An 8,626-nucleotide genomic window follows, 5' to 3' on the forward strand; every position below is an offset into this window, starting at 1 on the left:
CCTTTTGTCCTTAATATATTTGTGAATCCCTTTGGATTCTCCTTAATTCTATTTGCCAAAGCTATTTCATGTTCCCTTTTTGCCCTCTTGATTTCCCTCTTAAGTATACTCCTACTGCCTTTATACTCCTCTAAGGATTCTCTCAATCTGTCCTGTCTATACCTTACATATGCTTCCTTCTTTTTCTTAACCAAACCCACATTTTCTTTAACCCTCAATTTCTTCATTTCTGAAGAAGGGCTCATGCCTGAAACGTCGATTCTCCTGCTCCTTGGATGCTGTCTGACCTGCTGCGCTTTTCCAGCAACACATTTTCATCTCAATTTCTTTAGTGATCCAGCATTCCCTATACCTACGTCTTTCCTTTCACCCGAACAGGAATATACTGTCTCTGGATTCTTGTTATGTCATTTCTGAAGGCTTCCCATTTTCCAGCCGTCCCTTTACCTGTGAACAACTGCCCCAATCAGCTTTTGAAAGTTCTTGTCTAATAACGTCAAAATTGGCCTTTCTCCAATATCGATCTGGTCTATCCTTTTCCATCACTATTTTAAATCTAATAGAATTATGGTCGCTCTCCCAAAGTGCTCCCCCACGGACACCTTAGTCACTGCCCTGCCTTATTTCCCAAGAGTAGGTCAAGTTTTGCACCTTCCCAAGTCGGTGCATCCACATACTGAATCAGAAAATTGTCTTGTACAAACTTAACAAATTCCTCTCCATCTAAACCTTAACACTACGGCAGTTCCAGTCTATGTTTGGAAAGTTCAAATCCCTGACCATAACCACCCTATTCTTACAGATAGCTGAGATTGTATTATAGACCTCCTAATAGTCAGAGGGAAATTGAGAAACATATTTGTAACGTGATCTCCGCTATCTGTAAGAATAATTGGGTTCTACTCGAACCTATCTATCTCAGTCTTAAATATCCTCAGTGACCTGACCTGCACTGTCTTCTGTGGGTTTCTCATTATCTCCGTTCTGAAAGGGGGTCCCTTCACTTTAAGACTGGGCCTCGAGTTCTCCCAATGAAACCATCTTCCCAACATCCACTCTGTCCAGGCTGTTCAGTATTCTTTATGTTTCAATTAGATCCTCCCTGAGTGTGGGCCTGTTAATCAGCATGAACTAGACCCTTCAGGATGATGTACAGCAGGAATTAGGTTCAGCAAAGTGAGAATGGAGGGAGAGTGTGTGGGAGGGAGATTTTCAGCTTCTAGAGAATAAAGAGGAAAGAGATTTGCTTTAAATTAGAATTGATCGGATGGGTCAGTGGTCTGAGGAGTGGCAGATGGAGTTTAATTTAGAGAAATTGAGGTGTTGCATTTTTGTCAAGCAATCTGGGCAGGACTGACTCGGTTAGGGGGAGTATTGCAGAACAGAGAGACCTTGGAGTGCAGGTTCATAGTTACTTGAAAGTGGAGTCTCAGGAAGGCAGGATAGAGAAGGTGGCATTCGGTATGAAGATGAAGAGGAGCTCCTTTTCCCGGTGAGTAGTGAATCCATGAAATTCTTTGCCCAAGGAAGCAGTAGAGGCAGCTTCATGAAGTATATTCAGCAAACAGTTGAATGGGTTTTTGCATGGTAGGGGAATTAAGGATAGTTGGTACAATGCAGGGAGGAGCAGCTGAGACAATGGATAGATCAGCCATGATCTTAATGAATGGCAGAGCAGGCTGGATGGGTAAAAAAAAATGGCCTACTCCTGCTTCTATTACTATAACCTTGCATTTCCCATGGCTAACCCACCTAATCTGCACATCCATGGACACTCTGGGCAATTTAGCATGGCTCATCCAAATCAAGATCAGTGAGCAATGTGGAAAATGAACATCAGAGTATGATAGAAAGGAACAAGGAGATTCAATGTACCAGCACTCAAAACTGGATTCTAAAGATACGAAAGTTGAAACTAAAAAGGGTGTGTCTGAATGTATGCTGCATTGTAAGAAAAGTGAATGAATTGACTGTACACATTGAAGAAAATAATTATGATCTGAGACTCCTTACAGAGACACAGCTTCAGGATGACAAAGATTGGATCCTGAATATCGAGGAGTAGTCAAATGTGAAGCTAGGTAAAGGTAGAGGGTTGGCCCTGCTAATCAAAGCACTGATCACGGGAGATCCAAGATGGCGGCGACTCAGCAAGTCTGAGTTTACAGTGCTCTTCCCAAAACCTGGGTAAAGTGAGTTACTCACCCCCACCACACTTACCAAACCACCCAAAAAAAAAATTTTTTTAACCTTAATTAGCTGCTTACTATTGTATTTAAGCAGTTTAATATTAAGTGGATAATGAGTAAACCAAAGGGATCCCGCAGCTCTCAGAAAACAAAGACCCCTCCCCCACCCTCCTCTCCTCCTGCTGCAGCTGATGTAAAAACAGGCCTTGAAGAGATGATTGCCAGGCTGGAAACGACACTCGTCAATTTCATCGCAGAATCCCGACAGAGATGGAACTCATTCGAAGAAAAGCTACAAAAGCACAGCCAGGCTATTGAGGAGCTGCAGGGCCGAGTGAAGGGGGCGGAGCTAAAGGCCACGACCTCCGAGGCTGCAGCACAAACAGCTGCAGAACAGGTGCGAGCTCTGGAGCAGAGAGTCCGGGCCTTTGAAATCTACATGGATGACCTGGATAATAGAAATCGGAGAAAGAATATCCGTCTTCTGGGCCTCCCTGAACAAGAAGAGAAGGGACAGTTAGCAGTATTTCTGGAGCGATGGCTGCCCCAGCTTTTAAACCTGGGGGCTGAAACTGATCGGGTAAGGGTGGAGTGGGCCTACCGGGTCGCAGTACACGGATCTGGCCCAAACCAGCGCCCACGCCCGGTCCTGTTCCGGCTGCAGAGTTATAGGGAGAGGCAGATACTCCTGGATGCCTCCAGAAATCTTGGAAAGGATCCTAAAGCCATGATCCATGAAGGATCCAAGATTATGTTATTTCAGGACTTCTCCCCGGCTTTGGCACGAAGGAGGAAGGCGTTTGATGAGGTGAAGAAATGTCTAAGGAACTTAAATATTCAATACACCTTACGCTACCCAGCGACGTTATGCTTTAACCACGAAGGATCCGAGTATAATTTTAGATCACCAGAAGAGGCTAAGGAACTTTTAGACTCGTTTAAATAAATCGTAAGAGACAATTTATGTTGGCTTGCCTCTTCCACACTCCGTGGGGAGAAGTGGATACTTTACTCTACTTTACTTTTGCTTCTGGGAGCAGGGTTGTCTTCCCTTGCTATTTTATGTTATTATACTTAACTGTAATTTGTTGGAGTTGTAATTTTATAGTTATGTGTGTTTGTACGTGGCATTGATGCTATCAGATATACTCAGATACTCAGGTATGGGTGGGGAGGGGTGGGGGTGGGGCGCTCACTGTTAACTCTAGCTCGGTATTATATCTAAATCCTATTAAGGAGCGCCCGGGTCAAGGGTGGGACACTGTTTGGGAGAGGATATGGTGGACCTTTAGAAAGGAAGTAAGGCCCCCTGAGAACAAGGGGGAGGATCTCCATTCAAACATGTTTTATTTTTTTTTGTTCTTGTTGTTTGGAAATAGTTTCCTTTTTATTATACTGTTATGAGTGTATTAGAGAACATTTTCTCTTGTTTGAAGGATGTAAGTGACTCAACTATACACTCTGGATAATTGTGGATTAGATTAGTAGTTAACTGAGTTTCATTGTTTTTCTTTCTTCTTTAGTATCATTCCTTTGAATTTTGATGATTATATATTTAAGATCTATTTTTATATTAATGTTTGTGCTTGAAAGTTCTGTTTATTTTTGTGAATCTGTCAAAATATTAAATTTCTAATAAAAATATCTTTTAAAAAAAAAGCACTGATCACAGGGTAGTCTGTTGTCAGCTCAGATTTCAGGTCCTGATTTCTCTGTCCTCTGTTGATCTCCCTGTTCGTCTGTTCTCAGCTCTGCTGGATTTCTGTTGAAGCTTTGACCTCTGCTTTTCACACCTTCCAGAACAATAAAACATTCTCGATCGAGACCCAACCCACGATCTCCCAGCCTGTCAACCATCCAGACACAGAGTGTGGTCATAGCAGGGAATCAAACGAGAAACATGAAACAAAATTAGAAATAAATAAATGCTTAATGTTTGTTCATTAGGAAGTAAACCAGAAATAGGGGTCTCCTGGGATTCTGATGTCCCCTACATGAGGAATTCTCTCTCCCTTAGATGTAACTGTTAGTGCTGTTGGGGCAAAGTAACTCGTGTGGCAAATCATTTAAAACAAAGTAGTCAGGAGAGGAGACCTTGAGCAATTAACTAGCTCTATTCATTCCCATGGGGAAGACCTCTTTGTTTGGAACAAAGTCCGACTTATTACACTGAAATACAGAATGTTACAAGTTTTATAGTAAAACACAAGCCCATTCTCCATTAATTATGCAACTGAGGGGCAGTCGTAAGGTTCACAGACATTGTCCAGACCTACATTTCTTAATGTCTACAAAACTGAATGTTATCTTTTACTGCAGGTTTAGCTCGGCTCGAATTACCGATAAGGAACAAAGAGAACCAATCCATCATTCTATGGAGCAGCACAGTCTAATTGCCTGAGGAGCGGAGACAGCCTACAGCTGCAAGGTCAGCCTATCAAAACAGAATTCCTTAGCCAGGGCATTACGTTAGCAGGCTACGTTTTACTGCAAACATAGCTTTGTGACAAAATAACCTCCACAGAGTTGTGTCAACTTCTCCCACATTCCCTCCTCCTTTTATTAAAAAGAGGAGATTGAGGGTGTCAGCAAAAGGGGGAATTATATACCCAGAGCCGGGGGATTGCCAGTGTGTGGTGGTTGGACATCGGACAGATAGTCCTCTGGCTTAGTAAGGACAGGGGCAGAAGGCTCCAGGGATTGGGAATCATCATTGGGGTTTCATCAGGAAGGGGAAATCTCGGCATCTGGGAGATTGCTGGAGAGGAGGGCCACAACAGTGAACTGAGCCGAGCACAGGATTGTCTGCGGGGTGACTTTGATTTTCAGTCGAGCAGTTCCAAAGGCAGGGGAAAAGAAAGCTGCATAAGGGCTCGTTTGGTGTGAGTTCAGGACAGATGGAGATATGGGCACATACCCAGCAGCCAGAGTGGTTGACCTGTGTATAAAGAAAAGTATTCAACTGTAATTCCCATTTACTAGAGGTTATCAGGCCCAATCAAATATAGTTCATGAAAGGAAGATAAGAAAGAGTGCAGTGAAAGGCTGAATGGTCAAATTAATATTTACAAATTAAACACACTTCAGCTCGTTTCCTAACTGCTTTCTGAAAATCTGGGTGCCAACAGGTTTGTAACAGAGTATTAATCATTCCCTCTTTGCTCAACTGTCTACAATAATGTACATAATCAACTGAAATAGGCAGCAGCAAAGAATGAACATAAACCAGTCCATCAGGGGTCACCCACATTTTGGTTTGGGTGTGGAGGGAGTATCCTATTTGAGACCATAGTTTGTGCTTTCCAGGAGCTTCCCCTGTGATTTCAGCACTATACCCAGGCAAATATGCATTCAAACCAGATTACTAAGTGTTAACCTTTCTGCAAGCTGCAGGGTGTCGGCGCTGAGTCTGTCTCTCCCTGTCTGCCTGCGGCTCTCTGTCTGTGCCCCCACCCCCCCCCTCTCTGCCTGCCTGCGCCCCTGTCTCTCTCTGCCCCCCCCCCCCCCGTCTGCCTGTGTGTCTCTCTCTGTAACATTTTCCAACTTTCTTCCTATCTCAGTTTGTCAGTTTTTGTTTATTCCTTCCTTCCAAGGGTAATGAGGCACTCACATTCCAGAACAGCCCAAGTTAGGGAGTTAAGCCTCATAAATCCTGGCTGTGACACTTAGCTGCCTAACCAAGTGTGCAACCTCTAAATACCTGTCAGCCGTTCCATTTGCAAATCGAACACTGTTTTCAAGGCAAGTTGTTCATGTCTCACAACCCAGGGGAATTACAACGGAGTCTTTAATAGTTGCCCAATGTATCCTGTATGTCAAATTCATTCAAGCCTAGACATCCTGAAGCGAGCAATTCTATTTACTGCAGATTTCTACTCCCTAATTAAAACTAATGTTGGGCACTCAAACGGATCAGGGCCTTTTGAAACATGCCGCGAACCTCCGTGTTGGTCCAGGGCTTATCAAGTAGGGTTTCCCTTGTCATAACCCTGGGGCAAGCAAATTCTTTATTGTTAATTTTGTAAAGTGTAAGTGCTCTCAGCAGCATTACGTCAGGACACTTAGGAGCCTGTTGAGTACTACACTCGTATCTTGTGGCTGAGTAGCGAGAATTGTATCAGCATTTCTAACAGCATTTTTGTCTCTGGCCAGCTTTCCTTTTTATTTTGGACACAACAAAAGCAGCAACCACCCTCTATATATCATCTCTCAAACAATATCGGCTGGTGACCCGGCAGGATCATGGTATCTCCTTCCTAACTCGCCAATTGTGGAGGATGGAAATAAAGTCCCATGCAAGGAAAGAATTGGTTTATCAGGGAGCAGTACAGCTGCAAGACCAACTGTCTCCGCTGAGCCTGGGAAACACAATCTTAGCCTGGGAAACATGAAGCCCTTAGCAAGCAGGCACTAAGAAGGCACAAAATGGTTTCCAGGCTTTTAATATGTAACAAAATGTCTGACCCAAATCTAACAATTCTCCCACATCCTCACAGGGAATGAAACAAGAAAAATGAAACAAAATTAGAAATAAATAGGCGCTTGTGGTTAATATTTGTTAATCAGGAAGCAAACCAGAAATAGGGGTCTCCCAGGATTCTTATGGTGCCCTACCTGAGGAATTCTCTCTCCCTTACATCTAATTATTAGTACCCAGCTAAGATTTACTACAATATTTACATCAACAGAAATAAAGCATCTGTTATCAAATAGACTTAGAGACTTACAGCACTGATGTAGACTTTTCTTCTCTCTCTCAGGGACATATGCACACACGAGTCCATGGGAGTGAATGTGTAACTGCAGAATTAAAAATCACACAACACCAGGTTATAGTCCATCACGTTTAATTGAAAGCCCTTGCTTTCAAAGTGCAGCTCCTTCATCAGGTGCGTGGAGAATAAGATTGTAAGACACAGAATTTATAGCAACAGTTTACAGTGTGATGTAACTGAAATTATATATTGAAAAAGACCTGGATTGTTGAAGTGTTCCACCTGTTAGAATGACGATGTTGATTTCAGTTCTTTCATATGTAAACCACAAAACTTTTTTAAGAAAAAGTTACATTCCCAAGTGAACTTTACCAATTGCTGTCATGTTAGCCTACATATTGTATTGATTGTGTGAGCTCCCCTGTGTGAGACTGATTCTAATCTAAAAAATTGATTTATGGAATCTTACATTGATTCATGCAGTTTTTGAGCAAATAAAGACGTAATTTTGCAAGTACAAATTCACCCAACAAACTGTGTGTGTGTGTGTGTGTGTGTGTGTGTGTGTGTGTGTGTGTGTGTGTGTGTGTGTGGAGGTATATTTGCAGATACAGTCTATTGTGCATTTTTTAAGCAAAATCTGCAGGCAGTCAATCCATGTAATATTTTGTAAATTCCACTTTGGAAATAGAACCAGTCTGACTCAAGATTGAGATACAGGCAAACTCTGACCTCACACCTATAATGCATTGTCTGAGCTGAGATGTCACCTTTTGCTATAAAACCTTGTTATCTCGAAGGTGGCATACAAGAAGTTCTGGGGTTTACATTGTAATGATACCTGCAAACCATTCGAAATGGTGAAAGACTTAACCATCCAGGTTTTGCTATAAATTCTGTGCCTTATACTCCACAACCACCTGATGAAGAAGCAGCACTCCCAGAAGTCACTGCTTCTAAAAAAGCCTATGGGACTAAAACCTGGTGATGTGTGATTTTTGACTTTTGTGCAGTTTAGAGTGGATTGGCTATGCTAAATTACCCATAGTGCCCAGGGATGTGCAGGTTAGGGTGGAATGGCTATGCTAAATTATGCATGATGTGCAGGTAAGGTGCATTACTCAGGGTTAAATGTAGGGGAATGGATGTGGGTGGGTTACCCTTGGGAGGGTTGGTGGGGCCGAGTGGCCTGTTCCCACATGGTGAGGATTCTCTGAAGGGAAGAGGGTTTTGAAGTGTGTTCGGCTGCACTGCATCGTATGCGTTGCGTTTCGCCCCGCGTTTCTTAAATGACGTCACAATGCGGAAGTGACCCTCCCTCTGGGCTACTCTTCATCCTGGGAGGAAGACCGGGATGGGGAAATCTGTTCAATATTGGCTACGGCCGTGAATCCAGGGAGGGAGCAGACTCCACAAACTCAAGTATGTGACTCCTGGTGAGGAGGAATGGAAGGATAGAGTCACAGAGATGTACAGCATAGAAACAGACCCTTCGGTCCAACCTGTCCATGCCAACCAGATATCCCAACACCATCTAGTCCCACCTGCCAGCACCCGACCCATATCTCTCTAAACCCTTCCTATTCATATACCCATCCAAATGCCTTTTAAATGTTGCAATTGTACCAGCCTCCACCACTTCGTCTAGCAGCTCATTCCACACACGTACCACCCTTTGTATGAAAAAGTTGCCCCGAGGTCTCTTTTATATCTTTCCCCTCT

Source organism: Hemiscyllium ocellatum, assembly GCF_020745735.1.
Source record: "Hemiscyllium ocellatum isolate sHemOce1 chromosome 27 unlocalized genomic scaffold, sHemOce1.pat.X.cur. SUPER_27_unloc_1, whole genome shotgun sequence".
NCBI lineage: Eukaryota > Metazoa > Chordata > Chondrichthyes > Orectolobiformes > Hemiscylliidae > Hemiscyllium > Hemiscyllium ocellatum.